The 24,543-nt window shown below is 45.1% G+C and overlaps 30 non-coding genes across 30 annotated transcripts; 13 read left to right on the plus strand and 17 right to left on the minus strand.

Moving 5' to 3' along the window:
* The first annotated feature begins 556 nt into the window (after positions 1 to 556).
* trnad-guc (transfer RNA aspartic acid (anticodon GUC)) lies at positions 557 to 628 on the plus strand. The gene has a single exon. It is a non-coding gene; the product is annotated as a tRNA-Asp (tRNA).
* Positions 629 to 731: 103 nt separating this feature from the next.
* trnag-ucc (transfer RNA glycine (anticodon UCC)) lies at positions 732 to 803 on the minus strand. Its single transcript has one exon. It is a non-coding gene; the product is annotated as a tRNA-Gly (tRNA).
* A 505-nt stretch (positions 804 to 1,308) lies between these two features.
* Positions 1,309 to 1,424, minus strand: LOC141313465 (U5 spliceosomal RNA). The gene has a single exon (XR_012349538.1). It is a non-coding gene; the product is annotated as a U5 spliceosomal RNA (small nuclear RNA).
* A 1,213-nt stretch (positions 1,425 to 2,637) lies between these two features.
* Positions 2,638 to 2,709, minus strand: trnag-ucc (transfer RNA glycine (anticodon UCC)). The gene has a single exon. It is a non-coding gene; the product is annotated as a tRNA-Gly (tRNA).
* Positions 2,710 to 3,214: 505 nt separating this feature from the next.
* Positions 3,215 to 3,330, minus strand: LOC141313457 (U5 spliceosomal RNA). The gene has a single exon (XR_012349529.1). It is a non-coding gene; the product is annotated as a U5 spliceosomal RNA (small nuclear RNA).
* A 1,213-nt stretch (positions 3,331 to 4,543) lies between these two features.
* trnag-ucc (transfer RNA glycine (anticodon UCC)) lies at positions 4,544 to 4,615 on the minus strand. The gene has a single exon. It is a non-coding gene; the product is annotated as a tRNA-Gly (tRNA).
* A 505-nt stretch (positions 4,616 to 5,120) lies between these two features.
* On the minus strand, positions 5,121 to 5,236 carry LOC141313415 (U5 spliceosomal RNA). The gene has a single exon (XR_012349487.1). It is a non-coding gene; the product is annotated as a U5 spliceosomal RNA (small nuclear RNA).
* Positions 5,237 to 5,635: 399 nt separating this feature from the next.
* trnag-gcc (transfer RNA glycine (anticodon GCC)) lies at positions 5,636 to 5,706 on the plus strand. Its single transcript has one exon. It is a non-coding gene; the product is annotated as a tRNA-Gly (tRNA).
* Positions 5,707 to 6,275: 569 nt separating this feature from the next.
* On the plus strand, positions 6,276 to 6,347 carry trnad-guc (transfer RNA aspartic acid (anticodon GUC)). Its single transcript has one exon. It is a non-coding gene; the product is annotated as a tRNA-Asp (tRNA).
* A 103-nt stretch (positions 6,348 to 6,450) lies between these two features.
* trnar-ucu (transfer RNA arginine (anticodon UCU)) lies at positions 6,451 to 6,522 on the minus strand. The gene has a single exon. It is a non-coding gene; the product is annotated as a tRNA-Arg (tRNA).
* A 505-nt stretch (positions 6,523 to 7,027) lies between these two features.
* On the minus strand, positions 7,028 to 7,143 carry LOC141313416 (U5 spliceosomal RNA). The gene has a single exon (XR_012349488.1). It is a non-coding gene; the product is annotated as a U5 spliceosomal RNA (small nuclear RNA).
* Positions 7,144 to 7,542: 399 nt separating this feature from the next.
* trnag-gcc (transfer RNA glycine (anticodon GCC)) lies at positions 7,543 to 7,613 on the plus strand. Its single transcript has one exon. It is a non-coding gene; the product is annotated as a tRNA-Gly (tRNA).
* Positions 7,614 to 8,183: 570 nt separating this feature from the next.
* Positions 8,184 to 8,255, plus strand: trnad-guc (transfer RNA aspartic acid (anticodon GUC)). The gene has a single exon. It is a non-coding gene; the product is annotated as a tRNA-Asp (tRNA).
* A 103-nt stretch (positions 8,256 to 8,358) lies between these two features.
* trnag-ucc (transfer RNA glycine (anticodon UCC)) lies at positions 8,359 to 8,430 on the minus strand. Its single transcript has one exon. It is a non-coding gene; the product is annotated as a tRNA-Gly (tRNA).
* Positions 8,431 to 8,935: 505 nt separating this feature from the next.
* LOC141313417 (U5 spliceosomal RNA) lies at positions 8,936 to 9,051 on the minus strand. The gene has a single exon (XR_012349490.1). It is a non-coding gene; the product is annotated as a U5 spliceosomal RNA (small nuclear RNA).
* Positions 9,052 to 9,450: 399 nt separating this feature from the next.
* trnag-gcc (transfer RNA glycine (anticodon GCC)) lies at positions 9,451 to 9,521 on the plus strand. The gene has a single exon. It is a non-coding gene; the product is annotated as a tRNA-Gly (tRNA).
* A 570-nt stretch (positions 9,522 to 10,091) lies between these two features.
* trnad-guc (transfer RNA aspartic acid (anticodon GUC)) lies at positions 10,092 to 10,163 on the plus strand. The gene has a single exon. It is a non-coding gene; the product is annotated as a tRNA-Asp (tRNA).
* A 681-nt stretch (positions 10,164 to 10,844) lies between these two features.
* Positions 10,845 to 10,960, minus strand: LOC141313418 (U5 spliceosomal RNA). Its single transcript, XR_012349491.1, has one exon. It is a non-coding gene; the product is annotated as a U5 spliceosomal RNA (small nuclear RNA).
* A 1,941-nt stretch (positions 10,961 to 12,901) lies between these two features.
* On the plus strand, positions 12,902 to 12,972 carry trnag-gcc (transfer RNA glycine (anticodon GCC)). The gene has a single exon. It is a non-coding gene; the product is annotated as a tRNA-Gly (tRNA).
* Positions 12,973 to 13,541: 569 nt separating this feature from the next.
* On the plus strand, positions 13,542 to 13,613 carry trnad-guc (transfer RNA aspartic acid (anticodon GUC)). The gene has a single exon. It is a non-coding gene; the product is annotated as a tRNA-Asp (tRNA).
* A 680-nt stretch (positions 13,614 to 14,293) lies between these two features.
* Positions 14,294 to 14,409, minus strand: LOC141313469 (U5 spliceosomal RNA). The gene has a single exon (XR_012349541.1). It is a non-coding gene; the product is annotated as a U5 spliceosomal RNA (small nuclear RNA).
* A 399-nt stretch (positions 14,410 to 14,808) lies between these two features.
* trnag-gcc (transfer RNA glycine (anticodon GCC)) lies at positions 14,809 to 14,879 on the plus strand. Its single transcript has one exon. It is a non-coding gene; the product is annotated as a tRNA-Gly (tRNA).
* A 569-nt stretch (positions 14,880 to 15,448) lies between these two features.
* trnad-guc (transfer RNA aspartic acid (anticodon GUC)) lies at positions 15,449 to 15,520 on the plus strand. Its single transcript has one exon. It is a non-coding gene; the product is annotated as a tRNA-Asp (tRNA).
* Positions 15,521 to 15,623: 103 nt separating this feature from the next.
* Positions 15,624 to 15,695, minus strand: trnar-ucu (transfer RNA arginine (anticodon UCU)). Its single transcript has one exon. It is a non-coding gene; the product is annotated as a tRNA-Arg (tRNA).
* A 505-nt stretch (positions 15,696 to 16,200) lies between these two features.
* LOC141313419 (U5 spliceosomal RNA) lies at positions 16,201 to 16,316 on the minus strand. Its single transcript, XR_012349492.1, has one exon. It is a non-coding gene; the product is annotated as a U5 spliceosomal RNA (small nuclear RNA).
* Positions 16,317 to 16,715: 399 nt separating this feature from the next.
* Positions 16,716 to 16,786, plus strand: trnag-gcc (transfer RNA glycine (anticodon GCC)). The gene has a single exon. It is a non-coding gene; the product is annotated as a tRNA-Gly (tRNA).
* Positions 16,787 to 17,356: 570 nt separating this feature from the next.
* On the plus strand, positions 17,357 to 17,428 carry trnad-guc (transfer RNA aspartic acid (anticodon GUC)). The gene has a single exon. It is a non-coding gene; the product is annotated as a tRNA-Asp (tRNA).
* Positions 17,429 to 18,109: 681 nt separating this feature from the next.
* Positions 18,110 to 18,225, minus strand: LOC141313420 (U5 spliceosomal RNA). Its single transcript, XR_012349493.1, has one exon. It is a non-coding gene; the product is annotated as a U5 spliceosomal RNA (small nuclear RNA).
* A 2,756-nt stretch (positions 18,226 to 20,981) lies between these two features.
* Positions 20,982 to 21,053, minus strand: trnag-ucc (transfer RNA glycine (anticodon UCC)). Its single transcript has one exon. It is a non-coding gene; the product is annotated as a tRNA-Gly (tRNA).
* A 505-nt stretch (positions 21,054 to 21,558) lies between these two features.
* Positions 21,559 to 21,674, minus strand: LOC141313423 (U5 spliceosomal RNA). The gene has a single exon (XR_012349495.1). It is a non-coding gene; the product is annotated as a U5 spliceosomal RNA (small nuclear RNA).
* Between the last annotated feature and the right edge of the window lie 2,869 nt (positions 21,675 to 24,543).

Raw genomic sequence — 24,543 nt, forward strand, 5'->3', positions numbered from 1 at the left:
TTAATTAAGTTGTGTGTGTGCTTGCATGTGTGTAAGGTTCTTTAAAATGAAGCCTGATTTACTTGAAGGAGCTCCAACCTTTGCATACCGACCAACCCCCGTTCCCTGCCGAATCTTTTCAGAAACTCATTAGTCCGTCTATATTCGTCAAATGCCTATAAAACTTGTTCACTTTATCTATAGGTTGACGAAGTTTAGCAGTGGGCAATATACTCGTAAATGCGGTGTTAATTCCAAACGTTCTCCCTCCTTTCCGAGCATTGGTGGTTCAGTGGTAGAATTCTAGCAGTGGGCGATATGATCCACGTAAATGCGATGTTACTGCCACATGATTTCCCATCCTTTTTTTCATGTTCCCATTATGAAAAGTAAAAAAAAATAGTAATAATAGTAAAGTGGTCCAAATGAGGACCCCCTGTAATGTGTAGCATTCAAGATATTGGGAGACTCAATAAGATCAAGGCAGGTTGATTTGTTTTTTTTCATGGAGTAGTGGCTCCTTATGCTGATGTCGGTGAAGTCAAGTCGGCTGGGGGCGGAGAACAGCGGGTACAGCTCCTCGTTAGTATAGTGGACAGTATCTCCGCCTGTCACGCGGAAGACCGGGGTTCGATTCCCCGACGGGGAGACCCAGCTCTTTGCTGCTGCTGAACGACTCATCCAAAAGATTTTGGTGCTGACAGAGGTCACAGAAGGAGTTCTGCTTCAACGTCAGCCAGAGCCAAAACAAATGCGTTGGCCGGGAATCGAACCCGGGTCAACTGCTTGGAAGGCAGCTATGCTCACCACTATACCACCAACGCAAGTTCCCGACTCCAGCTTTTAGCCATCTGAAAAGAATGCTTGAAATGCACAAGTCACTGATAGGGCAAAAGGAGCTGAAGCCATCTTTGTTTGTATCCCGTCATGTACGAGAGAGTGCTGTCTTTCCATGCGGGCTAAAGAAATCTGGAGCTGCGACGCAGAAAGCGCAAAGGCCGCAAGTACAGAACGTGGTGAGGCGCGCTTCGTTCCACCGCCCATTGGCTGGTGGCCAGTTTTACTCTTGACACTCCAATACAGCTCTGTTGTGAGCAGAAAAGAATGCTGGAAGTACATAAGTCACTGACAGGGCCAAAGTAGCTGAAGCCCAAGGTTTGGATCCCATCATGTCATGAGAGTGCTGTCTTTCCATGCTGGCTGAAAAAAAATGTGAAGTTGCGACACAGGAAGCGCAAAGGCTGCAAACACGGTCCACGAGAAAGCACGCTTTGCTCCAATGCACATTGGTGTGTGGTCAGATTTAGTCTGCTATTGAAACTGCAGTGCAGCTCTGCTGTGAGCAGAGCACCCAAAAATACAGGTCACTCGGAAAGGTTCCCCTCCACGGAAATCTTTAGTAAAAGGCGAAAAATTTATGCGTCTATGAAGAGAAACTCGAGTGGTGTGCCCATGCGCTTGAGCATGTGCGCTCCCTGTGGTAAACCACTATACTCACAAAGGGTAATCTAGGGTGCCGATAAGATTTTCATCTCCCCCTCACTCCAAATGGGAGGAGTAAAAGTTAAAAAGTCTCTTCCATCATCCATTCTCGCCTGCCACACAGGAGGCCTGGCTCTGATTCCCGGGCAAATGCAGGAACAGAGTTCTTTTAAGTAAGGGGTGTGTGTTTGCATGTGTGTGGGATTCTTTAAAATGAGCCTTGAAGGCCAAGCCTGATTTGCTAGAAGGAGCTCCAAACTTTGCATACTGACCCAACCCCCCTTTACCTGGATTTGACGTGTAACAGTTACGCACCATTACTAAATCCAGGGCAATGTGAAGGCCGAAAGTCTCCCAGCCGAGCATTGGTGGTTCAGTGGTAGAATTCTCGCCTGCCACGCGGGAGACCTGGGTCCGATTCCCGGCCAATGCAGGAACGGAGTGCTTTTAATTAAGTTGTGTGTGTGCTTGCATGTGTGTAAGGTTCTTTAAAATGAAGCCTGATTTACTTGAAGGAGCTCCAACCTTTGCATACCGACCAACCCCCGTTCCCTGCCGAATCTTTTCAGAAACTCATTAGTCCGTCTATATTCGTCAAATGCCTATAAAACTTGTTCACTTTATCTATAGGTTGACGAAGTTTAGCAGTGGGCAATATACTCGTAAATGCGGTGTTAATTCCAAACGTTCTCCCTCCTTTCCGAGCATTGGTGGTTCAGTGGTAGAATTCTAGCAGTGGGCGATATGATCCACGTAAATGCGATGTTACTGCCACATGATTTCCCATCCTTTTTTTCATGTTCCCATTATGAAAAGTAAAAAAAAATAGTAATAATAGTAAAGTGGTCCAAATGAGGACCCCCTGTAATGTGTAGCATTCAAGATATTGGGAGACTCAATAAGATCAAGGCAGGTTGATTTGTTTTTTTCATGGAGTAGTGGCTCCTTATGCTGATGTCGGTGAAGTCAAGTCGGCTGGGGGTGAAGCACAGCGGGTACAGCTCCTCGTTAGTATAGTGGACAGTATCGCCGCCTGTCACGCGGAAGACCGGGGTTGATTCCCCGACGGGGAGACCCAGCTCTTTGCTGCTGCTGAACGACTCATCCAAAAGATTTTGGTGCTGACAGAGGTCACAGAAGGAGTTCTGCTTCAACGTCAGCCAGAGCCAAAACAAATGCGTTGGCCGGGAATCGAACCCGGGTCAACTGCTTGGAAGGCAGCTATGCTCACCACTATACCACCAACGCAAGTTCCCGACTCCAGCTTTTAGCCATCTGAAAAGAATGCTTGAAATGCACAAGTCACTGATAGGGCAAAAGGAGCTGAAGCCATCTTTGTTTGTATCCCGTCATGTACGAGAGAGTGCTGTCTTTCCATGCGGGCTAAAGAAATCTGGAGCTGCGACGCAGAAAGCGCAAAGGCCGCAAGTACAGAACGTGGTGAGGCGCGCTTCGTTCCACCGCCCATTGGCTGGTGGCCAGTTTTACTCTTGACACTCCAATACAGCTCTGTTGTGAGCAGAAAAGAATGCTGGAAGTACATAAGTCACTGACAGGGCCAAAGTAGCTGAAGCCCAAGGTTTGGATCCCATCATGTCATGAGAGTGCTGTCTTTCCATGCTGGCTGAAAAAAAATGTGAAGTTGCGACACAGGAAGCGCAAAGGCTGCAAACACGGTCCACGAGAAAGCACGCTTTGCTCCAATGCACATTGGTGTGTGGTCAGATTTAGTCTGCTATTGAAACTGCAGTGCAGCTCTGCTGTGAGCAGAGCACCCAAAAATACAGGTCACTCGGAAAGGTTCCCCTCCACGGAAATCTTTAGTAAAAGGCGAAAGATTTATGCGTCTATGAAGAGAAACTCGAGTGGTGTGCCCATGCGCTTGAGCATGTGCGCTCCCTGTGGTAAACCACTATACTCACAAAGGGTAATCTAGGGTGCCGATAAGATTTTCATCTCCCCCTCACTCCAAATGGGAGGAGTAAAAGTTAAAAAGTCTCTTCCATCATCCATTCTCGCCTGCCACACAGGAGGCCTGGCTCTGATTCCCGGGCAAATGCAGGAACAGAGTTCTTTTAAGTAAGGGGTGTGTGTTTGCATGTGTGTGGGATTCTTTAAAATGAGCCTTGAAGGCCAAGCCTGATTTGCTAGAAGGAGCTCCAAACTTTGCATACTGACCCAACCCCCCTTTACCTGGATTTGACGTGTAACAGTTACGCACCATTACTAAATCCAGGGCAATGTGAAGGCCGAAAGTCTCCCAGCCGAGCATTGGTGGTTCAGTGGTAGAATTCTCGCCTGCCACGCGGGAGACCTGGGTCCGATTCCCGGCCAATGCAGGAACGGAGTGCTTTTAATTAAGTTGTGTGTGTGCTTGCATGTGTGTAAGGTTCTTTAAAATGAAGCCTGATTTACTTGAAGGAGCTCCAACCTTTGCATACCGACCAACCCCCGTTCCCTGCCGAATCTTTTCAGAAACTCATTAGTCCGTCTATATTCGTCAAATGCCTATAAAACTTGTTCACTTTATCTATAGGTTGACGAAGTTTAGCAGTGGGCAATATACTCGTAAATGCGGTGTTAATTCCAAACGTTCTCCCTCCTTTCCGAGCATTGGTGGTTCAGTGGTAGAATTCTAGCAGTGGGCGATATGATCCACGTAAATGCGATGTTACTGCCACATGATTTCCCATCCTTTTTTTCATGTTCCCATTATGAAAAGTAAAAAAAAATAGTAATAATAGTAAAGTGGTCCAAATGAGGACCCCCTGTAATGTGTAGCATTCAAGATATTGGGAGACTCAATAAGATCAAGGCAGGTTGATTTGTTTTTTTCATGGAGTAGTGGCTCCTTATGCTGATGTCGGTGAAGTCAAGTCGGCTGGGGGTGAAGCACAGCGGGTACAGCTCCTCGTTAGTATAGTGGACAGTATCGCCGCCTGTCACGCGGAAGACCGGGGTTGATTCCCCGACGGGGAGACCCAGCTCTTTGCTGCTGCTGAACGACTCATCCAAAAGATTTTGGTGCTGACAGAGGTCACAGAAGGAGTTCTGCTTCAACGTCAGCCAGAGCCAAAACAAATGCGTTGGCCGGGAATCGAACCCGGGTCAACTGCTTGGAAGGCAGCTATGCTCACCACTATACCACCAACGCAAGTTCCCGACTCCAGCTTTTAGCCATCTGAAAAGAATGCTTGAAATGCACAAGTCACTGATAGGGCAAAAGGAGCTGAAGCCATCTTTGTTTGTATCCCGTCATGTACGAGAGAGTGCTGTCTTTCCATGCGGGCTAAAGAAATCTGGAGCTGCGACGCAGAAAGCGCAAAGGCCGCAAGTACAGAACGTGGTGAGGCGCGCTTCGTTCCACCGCCCATTGGCTGGTGGCCAGTTTTACTCTTGACACTCCAATACAGCTCTGTTGTGAGCAGAAAAGAATGCTGGAAGTACATAAGTCACTGACAGGGCCAAAGTAGCTGAAGCCCAAGGTTTGGATCCCATCATGTCATGAGAGTGCTGTCTTTCCATGCTGGCTGAAAAAAAATGTGAAGTTGCGACACAGGAAGCGCAAAGGCTGCAAACACGGTCCACGAGAAAGCACGCTTTGCTCCAATGCACATTGGTGTGTGGTCAGATTTAGTCTGCTATTGAAACTGCAGTGCAGCTCTGCTGTGAGCAGAGCACCCAAAAATACAGGTCACTCGGAAAGGTTCCCCTCCACGGAAATCTTTAGTAAAAGGCGAAAGATTTATGCGTCTATGAAGAGAAACTCGAGTTGTGTGCCCATGCGCTTGAGCATGTGCGCTCCCTGTGGTAAACCACTATACTCACAAAGGGTAATCTAGGGTGCCGATAAGATTTTCATCTCCCCCTCACTCCAAATGGGAGGAGTAAAAGTTAAAAAGTCTCTTCCATCATCCATTCTCGCCTGCCACACAGGAGGCCTGGCTCTGATTCCCGGGCAAATGCAGGAACAGAGTTCTTTTAAGTAAGGGGTGTGTGTTTGCATGTGTGTGGGATTCTTTAAAATGAGCCTTGAAGGCCAAGCCTGATTTGCTAGAAGGAGCTCCAAACTTTGCATATTGACCCAACCCCCCTTTACCTGGATTTGACGTGTAACAGTTACGCACCATTACTAAATCCAGGGCAATGTGAAGGCCGAAAGTCTCCCAGCCGAGCATTGGTGGTTCAGTGGTAGAATTCTCGCCTGCCACGCGGGAGACCCGGGTCCGATTCCCGGCCAATGCAGGAACGGAGTGCTTTTAATTAAGTTGTGTGTGTGCTTGCATGTGTGTAAGGTTCTTTAAAATGAAGCCTGATTTACTTGAAGGAGCTCCAACCTTTGCATACCGACCAACCCCCGTTCCCTGCCGAATCTTTTCAGAAACTCATTAGTCCGTCTATATTCGTCAAATGCCTATAAAACTTGTTCACTTTATCTATAGGTTGACGAAGTTTAGCAGTGGGCAATATACTCGTAAATGCGGTGTTAATTCCAAACGTTCTCCCTCCTTTCCGAGCATTGGTGGTTCAGTGGTAGAATTCTAGCAGTGGGCGATATGATCCACGTAAATGCGATGTTACTGCCACATGATTTCCCATCCTTTTTTTCATGTTCCCATTATGAAAAGTAAAAAAAAATAGTAATAATAGTAAAGTGGTCCAAATGAGGACCCCCTGTAATGTGTAGCATTCAAGATATTGGGAGACTCAATAAGATCAAGGCAGGTTGATTTGTTTTTTTCATGGAGTAGTGGCTCCTTATGCTGATGTCGGTGAAGTCAAGTCGGCTGGGGGCGGAGAACAGCGGGTACAGCTCCTCGTTAGTATAGTGGACAGTATCTCCGCCTGTCACGCGGAAGACCGGGGTTCGATTCCCCGACGGGGAGACCCAGCTCTTTGCTGCTGCTGAACGACTCATCCAAAAGATTTTGGTGCTGACAGAGGTCACAGAAGGAGTTCTGCTTCAACGTCAGCCAGAGCCAAAACAAATGCGTTGGCCGGGAATCGAACCCGGGTCAACTGCTTAGAAGGCAGCTATGCTCACCACTATACCACCAACGCAAGTTCCCGACTCCAGCTTTTAGCCATCTGAAAAGAATGCTTGAAATGCACAAGTCACTGATAGGGCAAAAGGAGCTGAAGCCATCTTTGTTTGTATCCCGTCATGTACGAGAGAGTGCTGTCTTTCCATGCGGGCTAAAGAAATCTGGAGCTGCGACGCAGAAAGCGCAAAGGCCGCAAGTACAGAACGTGGTGAGGCGCGCTTCGTTCCACCGCCCATTGGCTGGTGGCCAGTTTTACTCTTGACACTCCAATACAGCTCTGTTGTGAGCAGAAAAGAATGCTGGAAGTACATAAGTCACTGACAGGGCCAAAGTAGCTGAAGCCCAAGGTTTGGACCCCATCATGTCATGAGAGTGCTGTCTTTCCATGCTGGCTGAAAAAAAATGTGAAGTTGCGACACAGGAAGCGCAAAGGCTGCAAACACGGTCCACGAGAAAGCACGCTTTGCTCCAATGCACATTGGTGTGTGGTCAGATTTAGTCTGCTATTGAAACTGCAGTGCAGCTCTGCTGTGAGCAGAGCACCCAAAAATACAGGTCACTCGGAAAGGTTCCCCTCCACGGAAATCTTTAGTAAAAGGCGAAAGATTTATGCGTCTATGAAGAGAAACTCGAGTTGTGTGCCCATGCGCTTGAGCATGTGCGCTCCCTGTGGTAAACCACTATACTCACAAAGGGTAATCTAGGGTGCCGATAAGATTTTCATCTCCCCCTCACTCCAAATGGGAGGAGTAAAAGTTAAAAAGTCTCTTCCATCATCCATTCTCGCCTGCCACACAGGAGGCCTGGCTCTGATTCCCGGGCAAATGCAGGAACAGAGTTCTTTTAAGTAAGGGGTGTGTGTTTGCATGTGTGTGGGATTCTTTAAAATGAGCCTTGAAGGCCAAGCCTGATTTGCTAGAAGGAGCTCCAAACTTTGCATATTGACCCAACCCCCCTTTACCTGGATTTGACGTGTAACAGTTACGCACCATTACTAAATCCAGGGCAATGTGAAGGCCGAAAGTCTCCCAGCCGAGCATTGGTGGTTCAGTGGTAGAATTCTCGCCTGCCACGCGGGAGACCCGGGTCCGATTCCCGGCCAATGCAGGAACGGAGTGCTTTTAATTAAGTTGTGTGTGTGCTTGCATGTGTGTAAGGTTCTTTAAAATGAAGCCTGATTTACTTGAAGGAGCTCCAACCTTTGCATACCGACCAACCCCCGTTCCCTGCCGAATCTTTTCAGAAACTCATTAGTCCGTCTATATTCGTCAAATGCCTATAAAACTTGTTCACTTTATCTATAGGTTGACGAAGTTTAGCAGTGGGCAATATACTCGTAAATGCGGTGTTAATTCCAAACGTTCTCCCTTCTTTCCGAGCATTGGTGGTTCAGTGGTAGAATTCTAGCAGTGGGCGATATGATCCACGTAAATGCGATGTTACTGCCACATGATTTCCCATCCTTTTTTTCATGTTCCCATTATGAAAATTAAAAAAAAATAGTAATAATAGTAAAGTGGTCCAAATGAGGACCCCCTGTAATGTGTAGCATTCAAGATATTGGGAGACTCAATAAGATCAAGGCAGGTTGATTTGTTTTTTTTCATGGAGTAGTGGCTCCTTATGCTGATGTTGGTGAAGTCAAGTCGGCTGGGGGCGGAGAACAGCGGGTACAGCTCCTCGTTAGTATAGTGGACAGTATCTCCGCCTGTCACGCGGAAGACCGGGGTTCGATTCCCCGACGGGGAGACCCAGCTCTTTGCTGCTGCTGAACGACTCATCCAAAAGATTTTGGTGCTGACAGAGGTCACAGAAGGAGTTCTGCTTCAACGTCAGCCAGAGCCAAAACAAATGCGTTGGCCGGGAATCGAACCCGGGTCAACTGCTTGGAAGGCAGCTATGCTCACCACTATACCACCAACGCAAGTTCCCGACTCCAGCTTTTAGCCATCTGAAAAGAATGCTTGAAATGCACAAGTCACTGATAGGGCAAAAGGAGCTGAAGCCATCTTTGTTTGTATCCCGTCATGTACGAGAGAGTGCTGTCTTTCCATGCGGGCTAAAGAAATCTGGAGCTGCGACGCAGAAAGCGCAAAGGCCGCAAGTACAGAACGTGGTGAGGCGCGCTTCGTTCCACCGCCCATTGGCTGGTGGCCAGTTTTACTCTTGACACTCCAATACAGCTCTGTTGTGAGCAGAAAAGAATGCTGGAAGTACATAAGTCACTGACAGGGCCAAAGTAGCTGAAGCCCAAGGTTTGGATCCCATCATGTCATGAGAGTGCTGTCTTTCCATGCTGGCTGAAAAAAAATGTGAAGTTGCGACACAGGAAGCGCAAAGGCTGCAAAGACGGTCCACGAGAAAGCACGCTTTGCTCCAATGCACATTGGTGTGTGGTCAGATTTAGTCTGCTATTGAAACTGCAGTGCAGCTCTGCTGTGAGCAGAGCACCCAAAAATACAGGTCACTCGGAAAGGTTCCCCTCCACGGAAATCTTTAGTAAAAGGCGAAAGATTTATGCGTCTATGAAGAGAAACTCGAGTTGTGTGCCCATGCGCTTGAGCATGTGCGCTCCCTGTGGTAAACCACTATACTCACAAAGGGTAATCTAGGGTGCCGATAAGATTTTCATCTCCCCCTCACTCCAAATGGGAGGAGTAAAAGTTAAAAAGTCTCTTCCATCATCCATTCTCGCCTGCCACACAGGAGGCCTGGCTCTGATTCCCGGGCAAATGCAGGAACAGAGTTCTTTTAAGTAAGGGGTGTGTGTTTGCATGTGTGTGGGATTCTTTAAAATGAGCCTTGAAGGCCAAGCCTGATTTGCTAGAAGGAGCTCCAAACTTTGCATATTGACCCAACCCCCCTTTACCTGGATTTGACATGTAACAGTTACGCACCATTACTAAATCCAGGGCAATGTGAAGGCCGAAAGCCTCCCAGCCGAGCATTGGTGGTTCAGTGGTAGAATTCTCGCCTGCCACGCGGGAGACCCGGGTCCGATTCCCGGCCAATGCAGGAACGGAGTGCTTTTAATTAAGTTGTGTGTGTGCTTGCATGTGTGTAAGGTTCTTTAAAATGAAGCCTGATTTACTTGAAGGAGCTCCAACCTTTGCATACCGACCAACCCCCGTTCCCTGCCGAATCTTTTCAGAAACTCATTAGTCCGTCTATATTCGTCAAATGCCTTTAAAACTTGTTTACTTTATCTATAGGTTGACGAAGTTTAGCAGTGGGCAATATACTCGTAAATGCGGTGTTAATTCCAAACGTTCTCCCTCCTTTCCGAGCATTGGTGGTTCAGTGGTAGAATTCTAGCAGTGGGCGATATGATCCACGTAAATGCGATGTTACTGCCACATGATTTCCCATCCTTTTTTTCATGTTCCCATTATGAAAAGTAAAAAAAAATAGTAATAATAGTAAAGTGGTCCAAATGAGGACCCCCTGTAATGTGTAGCATTCAAGATATTGGGAGACTCAATAAGATCAAGGCAGGTTGATTTGGTTTTTTTCATGGAGTAGTGGCTCCTTATGCTGATGTCGGTGAAGTCAAGTCGGCTGGGGGCGGAGAACAGCGGGTACAGCTCCTCGTTAGTATAGTGGACAGTATCTCCGCCTGTCACGCGGAAGACCGGGGTTCGATTCCCCGACGGGGAGACCCAGCTCTTTGCTGCTGCTGAACGACTCATCCAAAAGATTTTGGTGCTGACAGAGGTCACAGAAGGAGTTCTGCTTCAACGTCAGCCAGAGCCAAAACAAATGCGTTGGCCGGGAATCGAAACCCGGGTCAACTGCTTGGAAGGCAGCTATGCTCACCACTATACCACCAACGCAAGTTCCCGACTCCAGCTTTTAGCCATCTGAAAAGAATGCTTGAAATGCACAAGTCACTGATAGGGCAAAAGGAGCTGAAGCCATCTTTGTTTGTATCCCGTCATGTACGAGAGAGTGCTGTCTTTCCATGCGGGCTAAAGAAATCTGGAGCTGCGACGCAGAAAGCGCAAAGGCCGCAAGTACAGAACGTGGTGAGGCGCGCTTCGTTCCACCGCCCATTGGCTGGTGGCCAGTTTTACTCTTGACACTCCAATACAGCTCTGTTGTGAGCAGAAAAGAATGCTGGAAGTACATAAGTCACTGACAGGGCCAAAGTAGCTGAAGCCCAAGGTTTGGATCCCATCATGTCATGAGAGTGCTGTCTTTCCATGCTGGCTGAAAAAAAATGTGAAGTTGCGACACAGGAAGCGCAAAGGCTGCAAAGACGGTCCACGAGAAAGCACGCTTTGCTCCAATGCACATTGGTGTGTGGTCAGATTTAGTCTGCTATTGAAACTGCAGTGCAGCTCTGCTGTGAGCAGAGCACCCAAAAATACAGGTCACTCGGAAAGGTTCCCCTCCACGGAAATCTTTAGTAAAAGGCGAAAGATTTATGCGTCTATGAAGAGAAACTCGAGTTGTGTGCCCATGCGCTTGAGCATGTGCGCTCCCTGTGGTAAACCACTATACTCACAAAGGGTAATCTAGGGTGCCGATAAGATTTTCATCTCCCCCTCACTCCAAATGGGAGGAGTAAAAGTTAAAAAGTCTCTTCCATCATCCATTCTCGCCTGCCACACAGGAGGCCTGGCTCTGATTCCCGGGCAAATGCAGGAACAGAGTTCTTTTAAGTAAGGGGTGTGTGTTTGCATGTGTGTGGGATTCTTTAAAATGAGCCTTGAAGGCCAAGCCTGATTTGCTAGAAGGAGCTCCAAACTTTGCATATTGACTAGGGGTGGGAATCTTCAGGCACTTCACGATCCGATCCGATTCCGATTCTGGGAGTCACGATCCGATTCCAAAACGATTCTTGATCTACATTTTTTCCCCAATTAATTCTTCTGCTGTGCAAATACAACTTTACAATTTTAAAAACATGTAAAATTGCAGTTTCTATGCTTTTTGTTTATAGTTGGAATCTCTGTAAAAGTAGGTGTGTCAATCTTCACCGGTTTCAAGATTCAAGTTAATTACTGTTTTCATTAACAACTAAATATCACGATGAACACATTCTCAGTTTTCAATAGTACTGCACATGGCTACATTTTCATATTTGTTTTATATCAAATTTAATTTGGGCCAACTTTACTTTATTTTTTAAATTATGTAAGCAAGGTACTTTTTAAAACAATTACTTATTTAAAATAAGTTTTCTTCAGGTATCCGAAAGTTTACAGACAATAGTTTTTCTTTTTTTCCTCAGCATTACTGCCATTTTATTATTACTGATGAGATCATAGACAGGCAGCTTTAACAGGCTGCATTCAAACTAATGCACAGCAGTGGCGAGAGGTGACACTTTTATTTACCAGGTATGCTGAGTGCTAAAACCACCAGTAATACCAAAAATAATAATATCTTTACATTATTTAGACACCAATAAAATCAGAGACGAAATCATATTTTAATATTTCCTCTTTTTCCTGTTTATTATTATTTTTAAAATTATATATACATTTTATATAGGCTATTTTTTTTCTGTGGACTTTAAACTTTTGAATTGTTGAGAAATTATGAAAATATACATATTATATATAATATACAAAAATACAATACATTTTTGGCAATCAGCATCTGGCAGCAACAGCGCGTTTTTCCGCTTGGGCGAGCGCTTCTCGGACAGCTTACCCCGCGAATGAAATAACGCGCATGACAGCAAAACAGAATGCGCATCAATTCTGAGGAGTCAAGGAAGATGCGGAGAATCTGCTTGCCCAGAAGATTCAAATAAGGGATTCATTTATAAGCATGTTTATATTATTTAACACGTGAACGCATTCTCTCTGACAGCCTGAGTATGCAGGGCATTAGCAGCTTACTGTATATGGACGGAACGCCAATGATGCACAGATCTATTTCAATATATCAGATGTTTTGTCCTGCTCTGAAAACATAACTGACTGTATGTACAGTTTCGTTTGAAACTATTCCAAAATGCAAGTGCAATCGAGCTTTAGGACGAACAAACACAAAGCGCACGTGAGTCTGTCAGTGCAACAGTTTCTTGCATTCCAGACGGCAGAAATGAACGCATATCTAAAGTAAAACACGACGGATGGAAGCACACTGTCAAGCATTATGCGCACGTGTCTCACAGTGCAAATTCTGTGCGCTGTAGCCAGCCGCGTCTCTAGCGCGCACACGTGCCATATGCAGAAAAAAAAAACAAGCTCAGAATCGATTCTGAAATATTAGGAATCGATTCAGAATCGTTGAAGAGAGAATCGCGATGCATCGATGCATCGATTTTTTCTCCCACCCCTAATATTGACCCAACCCCCCTTTACCTGGATTTGACGTGTAACAGTTACGCACCTTTACTAAATCCAGGGCAATGTGAAGGCCGAAAGTCTCCCAGCCGAGCATTGGTGGTTCAGTGGTAGAATTCTCGCCTGCCACGCGGGAGACCCGGGTCCGATTCCCGGCCAATGCAGAAACGGAGTGCTTTTAATTAAGTTGTGTGTGTGCTTGCATGTGTGTAAGGTTCTTTAAAATGAAGCCTGATTTACTTGAAGGAGCTCCAACCTTTGCATACCGACCAACCCCCGTTCCCTGCCGAATCTTTTCAGAAACTCATTAGTCCGTCTATATTCGTCAAATGCCTATAAAACTTGTTCACTTTATCTATAGGTTGACGAAGTTTAGCAGTGGGCAATATACTCGTAAATGCGGTGTTAATTCCAAACGTTCTCCCTCCTTTCCGAGCATTGGTGGTTCAGTGGTAGAATTCTAGCAGTGGGCGATATGATCCACGTAAATGCGATGTTACTGCCACATGATTTCCCATCCTTTTTTTCATGTTCCCATTATGAAAAGTAAAAAAAAATAGTAATAATAGTAAAGTGGTCCAAATGAGGACCCCCTGTAATGTGTAGCATTCAAGATATTGGGAGACTCAATAAGATCAAGGCAGGTTGATTTGTTTTTTTCATGGAGTAGTGGCTCCTTATGCTGATGTCGGTGAAGTCAAGTCGGCTGGGGGCGAAGCACAGCGGGTACAGCTCCTCGTTAGTATAGTGGACAGTATCTCCGCCTGTCACGCGGAAGACCGGGGTTCGATTCCCCGACGGGGAGACCCAGCTCTTTCCTGCTGCTGAACGACTCATCCAAAAGATTTTGGTGCTGACAGAGGTCACAGAAGGAGTTCTGCTTCAACGTCAGCCAGAGCCAAAACAAATGCGTTGGCCGGGAATCGAACCCGGGTCAACTGCTTGGAAGGCAGCTATGCGCACCACTATACCACCAACGCAAGTTCCCGACTCCAGCTTTTAGCCATCTGAAAAGAATGCTTGAAATGCACAAGTCACTGATAGGGCAAAAGGAGCTGAAGCCATCTTTGTTTGTATCCCGTCATGTACGAGAGAGTGCTGTCTTTCCATGCGGGCTAAAGAAATCTGGAGCTGCGACGCAGAAAGCGCAAAGGCCGCAAGTACAGAACGTGGTGAGGCGCGCTTCGTTCCACCGCCCATTGGCTGGTGGCCAGTTTTACTCTTGACACTCCAATACAGCTCTGTTGTGAGCAGAAAAGAATGCTGGAAGTACATAAGTCACTGACAGGGCCAAAGTAGCTGAAGCCCAAGGTTTGGATCCCATCATGTCATGAGAGTGCTGTCTTTCCATGCTGGCTGAAAAAAAATGTGAAGTTGCGACACAGGAAGCGCAAAGGCTGCAAACACGGTCCACGAGAAAGCACGCTTTGCTCCAATGCACATTGGTGTGTGGTCAGATTTAGTCTGCTATTGAAACTGCAGTGCAGCTCTGCTGTGAGCAGAGCACCCAAAAATACAGGTCACTCGGAAAGGTTCCCCTCCACGGAAACCTTTAGTAAAAGGCGAAAGATTTATGCGTCTATGAAGAGAAACTCGAGTGGTGTGCCCATGCGCTTGAGCATGTGCGCTCCCTGTGGTAAACCACTATACTCACAAAGGGTAATCTAGGGTGCCGATAAGATTTTCATCTCCCCCTCACTCCAAATGGGAGGAGTAAAAGTTAAAAAGTCTCTTCCATCATCCATTCTCGCCTGCCACACAGGAGGCCTGGCTCTGATTCCCGGGCAAATGCAGGAACAGAGTTCTTTTAAGTAAGGGGTGTGTGTTTGCATGTGTGTGGGATTCTTTAAAATGAGCCTTGAAGGCCAAGCCTGATTTGCTGGAAGGAGCTCCAAACTTTGCATATTGACCCAACCCCCCTTTACCTGGATTTGACGTGTAACAGTTACGCACCATTACTAAATCCAGGGCAATGTGAAGGCCGAAAGTCTCCCAGCCGAGCATTGGTGGTTCAGTGGTAGAATTCTCGCCTGCCACGCGGGAGACCCGGGTCCGATTCCCGGCCAATGCAGGAACGGAGTGCTTTTAATTAAGTTGTGTGTGTGCTTGCATGTGTGTAAGGTTCTTTAAAATGAAGCCTGATTTACTTGAAGGAGCTCCAACCTTTGCATACCGACCAACCCCCGTTCCCTGCCGAATCTTTTCAGAAACTCATTAGTCCGTCTATATTCGTCAAATGCCTATAAAACTTGTTCACTTTATCTATAGGTTGACGAAGTTTAGCAGTGGGCAATATACTCGTAAATGCGGTGTTAATTCCAAACGTTCTCCCTCCTTTCCGAGCATTGGTGGTTCAGTGGTAGAATTCTAGCAGTGGGCGATATGATCCACGTAAATGCGATGTTACTGCCACATGATTTCCCATCCTTTTTTTCATGTTCCCATTATGAAAAGTAAAAAAAAATAGTAATAATAGTAAAGTGGTCCAAATGAGGACCCCCTGTAATGTGTAGCATTCAAGATATTGGGAGACTCAATAAGATCAAGGCAGGTTGATTTGTTTTTTTCATGGAGTAGTGGCTCCTTATGCTGATGTCGGTGAAGTCAAGTCGGCTGGGGGCGGAGAACAGCGGGTACAGCTCCTCGTTAGTATAGTGGACAGTATCTCCGCCTGTCACGCGGAAGACCGGGGTTCGATTCCCCGACGGGGAGACCCAGCTCTTTGCTGCTGCTGAACGACTCATCCAAAAGATTTTGGTGCTGACAGAGGTCACAGAAGGAGTTCTGCTTCAACGTCAGCCAGAGCCAAAACAAATGCGTTGGCCGGGAATCGAACCCGGGTCAACTGCTTAGAAGGCAGCTATGCTCACCACTATACCACCAACGCAAGTTCCCGACTCCAGCTTTTAGCCATCTGAAAAGAATGCTTGAAATGCACAAGTCACTGATAGGGCAAAAGGAGCTGAAGCCATCTTTGTTTGTATCCCGTCATGTACGAGAGAGTGCTGTCTTTCCATGCGGGCTAAAGAAATCTGGAGCTGCGACGCAGAAAGCGCAAAGGCCGCAAGTACAGAACGTGGTGAGGCGCGCTTCGTTCCACCGCCCATTGGCTGGTGGCCAGTTTTACTCTTGACACTCCAATACAGCTCTGTTGTGAGCAGAAAAGAATGCTGGAAGTACATAAGTCACTGACAGGGCCAAAGTAGCTGAAGCCCAAGGTTTGGACCCCATCATGTCATGAGAGTGCTGTCTTTCCATGCTGGCTGAAAAAAAATGTGAAGTTGCGACACAGGAAGCGCAAAGGCTGCAAACACGGTCCACGAGAAAGCACGCTTTGCTCCAATGCACATTGGTGTGTGGTCAGATTTAGTCTGCTATTGAAACTGCAGTGCAGCTCTGCTGTGAGCAGAGCACCCAAAAATACAGGTCACTCGGAAAGGTTCCCCTCCACGGAAATCTTTAGTAAAAGGCGAAAGATTTATGCGTCTATGAAGAGAAACTCGAGTTGTGTGCCCATGCGCTTGAGCATGTGCGCTCCCTGTGGTAAACCACTATACTCACAAAGGGTAATCTAGGGTGCCGATAAGATTTTCATCTCCCCCTCACTCCAAATGGGAGGAGTAAAAGTTAAAAAGTCTCTTCCATCATCCATTCTCGCCTGCCACACAGGAGGCCTGGCTCTGATTCCCGGGCAAATGCAGGAACAGAGTTCTTTTAAGTAAGGGGTGTGTGTTTGCATGTGTGTGGGATTCTTTAAAATGAGCCTTGAAGGCCAAGCCTGATTTGCTAGAAGGAGCTCCAAACTTTGCATATTGACCCAACCCCCCTTTACCTGGATTTGACGTGTAACAGTTACGCACCATTACTAAATCCAGGGCAATGTGAAGGCCGAAAGTCTCCCAGCCGAGCATTGGTGGTTCAGTGGTAGAATTCTCGCCTGCCACGCGGGAGACCCGGGTCCGATTCCCGGCCAATGCAGGAACGGAGTGCTTTTAATTAAGTTGTGTGTGTGCTTGCATGTGTGTAAGGTTCTTTAAAATGAAGCCTGATTTACTTGAAGGAGCTCCAACCTTTGCATACCGACCAACCCCCGTTCCCTGCCGAATCTTTTCAGAAACTCATTAGTCCGTCTATATTCGTCAAATGCCTATAAAACTTGTTCACTTTATCTATAGGTTGACGAAGTTTAGCAGTGGGCAATATACTCGTAAATGCGGTGTTAATTCCAAACGTTCTCCCTTCTTTCCGAGCATTGGTGGTTCAGTGGTAGAATTCTAGCAGTGGGCGATATGATCCACGTAAATGCGATGTTACTGCCACATGATTTCCCATCCTTTTTTTCATGTTCCCATTATGAAAAGTAAAAAAAAATAGTAATAATAGTAAAGTGGTCCAAATGAGGACCCCCTGTAATGTGTAGCATTCAAGATATTGGGAGACTCAATAAGATCAAGGCAGGTTGATTTGTTTTTTTTCATGGAGTAGTGGCTCCTTATGCTGATGTCGGTGAAGTCAAGTCGGCTGGGGGCGGAGAACAGCGGGTACAGCTCCTCGTTAGTATAGTGGACAGTATCTCCGCCTGTCACGCGGAAGACCGGGGTTCGATTCCCCGACGGGGAGACCCAGCTCTTTGCTGCTGCTGAACGACTCATCCAAAAGATTTTGGTGCTGACAGAGGTCACAGAAGGAGTTCTGCTTCAACGTCAGCCAGAGCCAAAACAAATGCGTTGGCCGGGAATCGAAACCCGGGTCAACTGCTTGGAAGGCAGCTATGCTCACCACTATACCACCAACGCAAGTTCCCGACTCCAGCTTTTAGCCATCTGAAAAGAATGCTTGAAATGCACAAGTCACTGATAGGGCAAAAGGAGCTGAAGCCATCTTTGTTTGTATCCCGTCATGTACGAGAGAGTGCTGTCTTTCCATGCGGGCTAAAGAAATCTGGAGCTGCGACGCAGAAAGCGCAAAGGCCGCAAGTACAGAACGTGGTGAGGCGCGCTTCGTTCCACCGCCCATTGGCTGGTGGCCAGTTTTACTCTTGACACTCCAATACAGCTCTGTTGTGAGCAGAAAAGAATGCTGGAAGTACATAAGTCACTGACAGGGCCAAAGTAGCTGAAGCCCAAGGTTTGGATCCCATCATGTCATGAGAGTGCTGTCTTTCCATGCTGGCTGAAAAAAAATGTGAAGTTGCGACACAGGAAGCGCAAAGGCTGCAAAGACGGTCCACGAGAAAGCACGCTTTGCTCCAATGCACATTGGTGTGTGGTCAGATTTAGTCTGCTATTGAAACTGCAGTGCAGCTCTGCTGTGAGCAGAGCACCCAAAAATACAGGTCACTCGGAAAGGTTCCCCTCCACGGAAATCTTTAGTAAAAGGCGAAAGATTTATGCGTCTATGAAGAGAAACTCGAGTTGTGTGCCCATGCGCTTGAGCATGTGCGCTCCCTGTGGTAAACCACTATACTCACAAAGGGTAATCTAGGGTGCCGATAAGATTTTCATCTCCCCCTCACTCCAAATGGGAGGAGTAAAAGTTAAAAAGTCTCTTCCATCATCCATTCTCGCCTGCCACACAGGAGGCCTGGCTCTGATTCCCGGGCAAATGCAGGAACAGAGTTCTTTTAAGTAAGGGGTGTGTGTTTGCATGTGTGTGGGATTCTTTAAAATGAGCCTTGAAGGCCAAGCCTGATTTGCTAGAAGGAGCTCCAAACTTTGCATATTGACTAGGGGTGGGAATCTTCAGGCACTTCACGATCCGATCCGATTCCGATTCTGGGAGTCACGATCCGATTCCAAAACGATTCTTGATCTACATTTTTTCCCCAATTAATTCTTCTGCTGTGCAAATACAACTTTACAATTTTAAAAACATGTAAAATTGCAGTTTCTATGCTTTTTGTTTATAGTTGGAATCTCTGTAAAAGTAGGTGTGTCAATCTTCACCGGTTTCAAGATTCAAGTTAATTACTGTTTTCATTAACAACTAAATATCACGATGAACACATTCTCAGTTTTCAATAGTACTGCACATGGCTACATTTTCATATTTGTTTTATATCAAATTTAATTTGGGCCAACTTTACTTTATTTTTTAAATTATGTAAGCAAGGTACTTTTTAAAACAATTACTTATTTAAAATAAGTTTTCTTCAGGTATCCGAAAGTTTACAGACAATAGTTTTTCTTTTTTTCCTCAGCATTACTGCCATTTTATTATTACTGATGAGATCATAGACAGGCAGCTTTAACAGGCTGCATTCAAACTAATGCACAGCAGTGGCGAGAGGTGACACTTTTATTTACCAGGTATGCTGAGTGCTAAAACCACCAGTAATACCAAAAATAATAATATCTTTACATTATTTAGACACCAATAAAATCAGAGACGAAATCATATTTTAATATTTCCTCTTTTTCCTGTTTATTATTATTTTTAAAATTATATATACATTTTATATAGGCTATTTTTTTTCTGTGGACTTTAAACTTTTGAATTGTTGAGAAATTATGAAAATATACATATTATATATAATATACAAAAATACAATACATTTTTGGCAATCAGCATCTGGCAGCAACAGCGCGTTTTTCCGCTTGGGCGAGCGCTTCTCGGACAGCTTACCCCGCGAATGAAATAACGCGCATGACAGCAAAACAGAATGCGCATCAATTCTGAGGAGTCAAGGAAGATGCGGAGAATCTGCTTGCCCAGAAGATTCAAATAAGGGATTCATTTATAAGCATGTTTATATTATTTAACACGTGAACGCATTCTCTCTGACAGCCTGAGTATGCAGGGCATTAGCAGCTTACTGTATATGGACGGAACGCCAATGATGCACAGATCTATTTCAATATATCAGATGTTTTGTCCTGCTCTGAAAACATAACTGACTGTATGTACAGTTTCGTTTGAAACTATTCCAAAATGCAAGTGCAATCGAGCTTTAGGACGAACAAACACAAAGCGCACGTGAGTCTGTCAGTGCAACAGTTTCTTGCATTCCAGACGGCAGAAATGAACGCATATCTAAAGTAAAACACGACGGATGGAAGCACACTGTCAAGCATTATGCGCACGTGTCTCACAGTGCAAATTCTGTGCGCTGTAGCCAGCCGCGTCTCTAGCGCGCACACGTGCCATATGCAGAAAAAAAAAACAAGCTCAGAATCGATTCTGAAATATTAGGAATCGATTCAGAATCGTTGAAGAGAGAATCGCGATGCATCGATGCATCGATTTTTTCTCCCACCCCTAATATTGACCCAACCCCCCTTTACCTGGATTTGACGTGTAACAGTTACGCACCTTTACTAAATCCAGGGCAATGTGAAGGCCGAAAGTCTCCCAGCCGAGCATTGGTGGTTCAGTGGTAGAATTCTCGCCTGCCACGCGGGAGACCTGGGTCCGATTCCCGGCCAATGCAGGAACGGAGTGCTTTTAATTAAGTTGTGTGTGTGCTTGCATGTGTGTAAGGTTCTTTAAAATGAAGCCTGATTTACTTGAAGGAGCTCCAACCTTTGCATACCGACCAACCCCCGTTCCCTGCCGAATCTTTTCAGAAACTCATTAGTCCGTCTATATTCGTCAAATGCCTATAAAACTTGTTCACTTTATCTATAGGTTGACGAAGTTTAGCAGTGGGCAATATACTCGTAAATGCGGTGTTAATTCCAAACATTCTCCCTCCTTTCCGAGCATTGGTGGTTCAGTGGTAGAATTCTAGCAGTGGGCGATATGATCCACGTAAATGCGATGTTACTGCCACAAGATTTCCCATCCTTTTTTTCATGTTCCCATTATGAAAAGTAAAAAAAAATAGTAATAATAGTAAAGTGGTCCAAATGAGGACCCCCTGTAATGTGTAGCATTCAAGATATTGGGAGACTCAATAAGATCAAGGCAGGTTGATTTGTTTTTTTCATGGAGTAGTGGCTCCTTATGCTGATGTCGGTGAAGTCAAGTCGGCTGGGGGCGAAGCACAGCGGGTACAGCTCCTCGTTAGTATAGTGGACAGTATCTCCGCCTGTCACGCGGAAGACTGGGGTTCGATTCCCCGACGGGGAGACCCAGCTCTTTGCTGCTGCTGAACGACTCATCCAAAAGATTTTGGTGCTGACAGAGGTCACAGAAGGAGTTCTGCTTCAACGTCAGCCAGAGCCAAAACAAATGCGTTGGCCGGGAATCGAACCCGGGTCAACTGCTTGGAAGGCAGCTATGCTCACCACTATACCACCAACGCAAGTTCCCGACTCCAGCTTTTAGCCATCTGAAAAGAATGCTTGAAATGCACAAGTCACTGATAGGGCAAAAGGAGCTGAAGCCATCTTTGTTTGTATCCCGTCATGTACGAGAGAGTGCTGTCTTTCCATGCGGGCTAAAGAAATCTGGAGCTGCGACGCAGAAAGCGCAAAGGCCGCAAGTACAGAACGTGGTGAGGCGCGCTTCGTTCCACCGCCCATTGGCTGGTGGCCAGTTTTACTCTTGACACTCCAATACAGCTCTGTTGTGAGCAGAAAAGAATGCTGGAAGTACATAAGTCACTGACAGGGCCAAAGTAGCTGAAGCCCAAGGTTTGGATCCCATCATGTCATGAGAGTGCTGTCTTTCCATGCTGGCTGAAAAAAAATGTGAAGTTGCGACACAGGAAGCGAAAAGGCTGCAAACACGGTCCACGAGAAAGCACGCTTTGCTCCAATGCACATTGGTGTGTGGTCAGATTTAGTCTGCTATTGAAACTGCAGTGCAGCTCTGCTGTGAGCAGAGCACCCAAAAATACAGGTCACTCGGAAAGGTTCCCCTCCACGGAAATCTTTAGTAAAAGGCGAAAGATTTATGCGTCTATGAAGAGAAACTCGAGTTGTGTGCCCATGCGCTTGAGCATGTGCGCTCCCTGTGGTAAACCACTATACTCACAAAGGGTAATCTAGGGTGCCGATAAGATTTTCGTCTCCCCCTCACTCCAAATGGGAGGAGTAAAAGTTAAAAAGTCTCTTCCATCATCCATTCTCGCCTGCCACACAGGAGGCCTGGCTCTGATTCCCGGGCAAATGCAGGAACAGAGTTCTTTTAAGTAAGGGGTGTGTGTTTGCATGTGTGTGGGATTCTTTAAAATGAGCCTTGAAGGCCAAGCCTGATTTGCTAGAAGGAGCTCCAAACTTTGCATATTGACCCAACCCCCCTTTACCTGGATTTGACGTGTAACAGTTACGCACCATTACTAAATCCAGGGCAATGTGAAGGCCGAAGTTCTCCCAGCCGAGCATTGGTGGTTCAGTGGTAGAATTCTCGCCTGCCACGCGGGAGACCCGTGTCCGATTCCCGGCCAATGCAGGAACGGAGTGCTTTTAATTAAGTTGTGTGTGTGCTTGCATGTGTGTAAGGTTCTTTAAAATGAAGCCTGATTTACTTGAAGGAGCTCCAACCTTTGCATACCGACCAACCCCCGTTCCCTGCCGAATCTTTTCAGAAACTCATTAGTCCGTCTATATTCGTCAAATGCCTATAAAACTTGTTCACTTTATCTATAGGTTGACGAAGTTTAGCAGTGGGCAATATACTCGTAAATGCGGTGTTAATTCCAAACGTTCTCCCTCCTTTCCAAGCATTGGTGGTTCAGTGGTAGAATTCTAGCAGTGGGCGATATGATCCACGTAAATGCGATGTTACTGCCACATGATTTCCCATCCTTTTTTTCATGTTCCCATTATGAAAAGTAAAAAAAAAAATAGTAATAATAGTAAAGTGGTCCAAATGAGGACCCCCTATAATGTGTAGAATTCAAGATATTGGGAGACTGGCAGGTCGTGAATAGTTGGAACACGCTGACAGCCAATGAAATGCAAGCTTTGTTGCCGCTGTCCAAGGTTTTGAATTACACCGACAACCAATCAGATTTTTTCACATTATTTGGGGTAAACGTCTGGACCGGGGTTCGAATCCCGCTCACTGCAGTTTTGCGCTCTGCTCAAATGTGAACTTACAGCAAATGTAAACACAAAAAGACACCCTACAGCCTTCCAGTAAAAACGTTACATCATTATTTACATGAAACAATTATTTATATTTCTTTTATGTGTGGTTATTGGCCAAAGTAGCTACAGTATTGAATCAGCACCTTGGACAGCATCAGATTTAATAAAACATATATAAATCTTACTCAAAATTCAAAATTTATTTGTCATGTTATGTTTATAAATGTTTTATTTGACATATGTTAATAAATATATTTTATATTATATATATTTATATGTAAAACATATTTATATATTCATATATTTTATTTTTGTATTTACTATATAAATACTGAACTTTATAAATGTTATTCAAAATTCAATATATATTTGTCATGTTATTCTGCAAATTCCAAATGTACAAAATAAGGCAGCAACTTTATATTAAATTTTATATAATTTATACATAATTTAATTTTTATGTATTTGTATAGTATAATATATATATATATATATAATTTGCAACTGTAAATCCTGTAAATTTGTTTTTAAAGTTTATATGTTTTTGTGGGTACAAACAAGTGTGATATATTTTAGTTGCATTTCTACTTTATTAATTTTATTTGCTTATTTTTGTAAATGTGTGTTTATTGGCCAGTTTAGCTCAGACAAAATTAAGCAGAAATAAATGTTATTTATTAATGTCAGGTTTTAATCTACAAACATCAAATTAACAAAAGATTTAAAAGTAAAAAAACAACATTTTAATTTATATGACATAAAAATAATATTGACATGAGTTGTGGATTAAAAGGTTTCTAATCAGTTATTATTATAGTTACAGAGTTATATGAAGTAGGTGAAACTATAAAACAATAAAAACTATCAATGAAATCTAAATAAATCCAAAGAACATATATAATTATTTACAGAAAACAAAAGGAAAAAAAGACTTATTTTCCTTTCTCTGCAATCCATCTTTGCTTTTCTGCCTCATAAAAAGCAGAATCTTTAAAGTCTTTCCAGGTCAACTCTTTGTCCATGCCCTGATCTTTGTAAATAAAAAAGACTTTAGCAGGACAGTATGTGTATTTCCCTGATACCCCGGGAAAGCCCGTGTGAACATGTGACTGTTTGGGCCCTGCTTCAGTTCCATTTTGCAGAATCTGCACAGGCGACCAGTGGGTTGAGGTTGCGTATCAGACCTCTTCCGTTTCTGTTGCCCTTTCTCCTCAACTCGTTTTTTTGTGGCTTCCAGTTCCCTCTGAAAAAACTCTGTCTCCATAAAGTCCTGAAAAGGCATTCTTTGGTTTGTTAGACCTTCTGCACTGTAGGTTGTAAAAACCTTTGTTGAACAATAGAAGTATCTAACACGACCCTGCTGGTAAAAGAAGTAAATGGAGGAGCCATCATTCTCGTACCGAGATTTGGGCTGTCCACAGGCGAGACAGGTCTTTGTTTGTTTCTTTTTCTGTTCGGTGGGTTGTTGCTGTTGCTTTTGCTGCAGCTGCTGTTGCTGTCTCTCCATAATTTCTTCCACAATTTTCTCAACAGCCACGTGAGTCATAGGTGTGGTTGGAGGAGGTGCAGGTGTGAGCATGACTGCTGGAGTCACAGTTGTAACTGGAACACTAGTAGTTTCACTACCCTCTGTCAGCGAATACCAGAGTTGTTGTGTCTCAACAAGTTTTTCTGGACTTGTATTTAAGGAAGAACTGGTGTTTAAGAGTTTTGCAAGGTGTTTGACATACTGTGAGATGTGTAATCTTGTGGTTGAAT

Source organism: Garra rufa, unplaced genomic scaffold (assembly GCF_049309525.1).
Source record: "Garra rufa unplaced genomic scaffold, GarRuf1.0 hap1_unplaced_007, whole genome shotgun sequence".
Classification (NCBI taxonomy): Eukaryota; Metazoa; Chordata; class Actinopteri; order Cypriniformes; family Cyprinidae; genus Garra; species Garra rufa.